This window comes from Centroberyx affinis, unplaced genomic scaffold, assembly GCF_046629955.1.
Source record: "Centroberyx affinis isolate AG114_WGS23_722 - 3 ecotype Tasmania unplaced genomic scaffold, CSIRO-AGI_Caff_v1 ptg004209l_1, whole genome shotgun sequence".
NCBI lineage: Eukaryota > Metazoa > Chordata > Actinopteri > Beryciformes > Berycidae > Centroberyx > Centroberyx affinis.
Genome location: NW_027281954.1, coordinates 5,109 through 7,662, shown reverse-complemented (window position 1 = coordinate 7,662; position 2,554 = coordinate 5,109).

Genomic DNA, 2,554 nt, shown 5'->3' with positions numbered 1-2,554 from the left:
GATTAAAAAATAAATTAAAGATTATCTATCAGTCTGTCTCTCTCATTTTATCTCAATTCAGTTACTTCAAATCTGCCTAAGCAGCACTTTCTAAAACCAACAAACAAAAGTTTACACATTCAGACCATTTTGAGTTAATTATTTGCCTTAAAAGCATTTAGAGCATATCTCTCTCATTTTAGCTTTATCTCTATCACTTCAACTCTCTCTCTCTCTCTCTCTCTCTCTGACTATATTTAACTACAGTATCTATTCTTATCAGCTCTCTGACGAGAGTAGATCAAAGCACAGTAGAATCTGTTGTCTTCCTCCGTCTCTCCCTCCCAAACTTTCCTTAAACCTGTGAAACCCGACACACAGCTGACTGCAGCCTGCCAGCTGACACTCAGCTGTTCACTGACTGCACCGTTTGTTTTAACCTGCTCAGAGCGCCAGGTGGGCGGGGTTTACCGCATCAGCGCTATTCAGATCACGTCAGGTAAGCTGTCTAACACAGACAAGTTGACTTGATTGACTTTCAGATATTTTCCTGTGATTGCCCAAACTTTCTGCCGCTGATTGTCTTCTCCTATGTGGTCCATCCCACCCATTTGGCACCTACAGGTAAAACAAACCGTGAAAAGCATTTGGAAATATAGTTTAGCCAGGTCCGGAGGCTGGCCCTCACTGGAAATCAAGCTATTTCATAGGTTTTCTACTACCACTAAACTGCTGTTTGTACACCTCTAACATGGAGGGAAGAAGCAGCAGCAGCCTGGAGGTTTGGTTAAATTAAAACTGTGACGTTCTCAATTGATTTTGCTCTCTGCCCCTTGTTTCCACAGTAGTGTCTCAAATTTCAGTCGCTTTGTGTGTGTGTTTTTGTTTTATGTCATTTTATACTTTGTTTTTCATCTGTAAATTCCTGTATGTCATGTTTTGTGTATATTTTGAAAATCAATAATAAAAAACAGTATTATGTCTCCACTCGTCTCCAAAATCCCTCGACTTAAAAAGTGCTCTGTTGTCAGAGAAAGTCTCTACTGAACTGGCTGCAGGAGTCTCATTAAGGCTGATATTTTCTTGCAGCATTCAATGTTTAGACGGATTCGAATCTCTGGGCGAGGAGAGGAGAGGAGAGGAGAGGAGAGGAGAGGAGAGGAGAGGAGGTAAACAGAAAGGGAAGAGGAGCGGGACGTCTACGCTCCAGAGAGGTCAGAGGAGCATCCTAATCGACCTGAAGGCTGAAAAACAAGCAGCTCAGTCAACTTTCCCCTCGATAAAGAAACTTTCCACATATATACACACATCCCAAATACACAAACACACAACAAAGTAGATAATAATAAATGTACTGTAAAGTTATTTTGGCTCAGCAGGGTCTCCGCTCTAAGCCTGCAGTACATGTTCTGCATCTCATGAATCCCGGGCGCTGAGATTAAAATCTGCACAGCACAAACCACACACTACACACATCCTGCATCCGTTTTTATCTGGGGAAATGAAAGTTTCCATTTTTCATTCTCTCCGTCTCCCTCTCTCTCTCCCTCTCTCATCATAACTGCAGACATGCATTATTCTCTGTTATGCTAAGCTTTAAATAATTAAAATACCACATTTCACTATTCCGTTTATTTTAAAGGCAGAGGTAAGTGAGAAAACATCGTCTGCGAACACAATGCGCCACTAATCCAACGGATTTCCAATAACTGAGGGTTACAGAGAGGCTTTCGCTCTATTTCCTGCTCTCTTTCTTTCTCTCTCTCTCCCAACCTCCCCCCTCTCTTCCTCACTCTCTCTCTCTCTCCATTCCCTTCTTCAAATTTCAAAGCAGCCAGAAAGATACAGCAGGAATCCAGATAAGAAAAATACTGAGAAAGGCATAAAATCTTCTTTATGTACGGTGTCTTTCCACCAGCAGTCATGTGCTGTCCTCTCTTCGTCATAAGCAGACTTAAAGACACAATACTCAAATTTATTGGGCCATAACATTTTAAAAGTCCACTACACATACAGTATACAGCAGTGTTTCCCCTATAATTGATTTAATTCTATATCTGTCAGTTCGATCAGCAGTGGCGCTACTCCTAAATCTAGTCTTGTTTATTTATAGCTCTTTATCACAAGCATGTCTCAAAGGAGTTTACATAGCATCATTTACAGTACGTCATATACATACTACATCATAAATTACTATAGAAACACTATAGAAAATATTTTTAGCATGGCGGGTCCAAATTTTTAGCATGGCAGCCCGTACAATATATATAGGGGAACAGTACAATATACAGTACAATATATATATAGGGGAAACACTGGTATACAGTATGACTTGTGCAGTGGTAGTTATTGCAGAAGTCCTCCTTCATGTATTTAACCTTAAACTGTCTGATATTAGAGCTACAGACAACTGAACTGAACTATTAATGGAATCTAAATGGAAAGTAAGATTTTTATAATCGTTTTAACCCATCATAACTCAAAATGTCTGTTTCTGTGCAGTTTTAAAGGTGCTACTTTTACATCAATAAATCATTACCACATTCATTTTGAAACATTAATATAATTTCCGTAA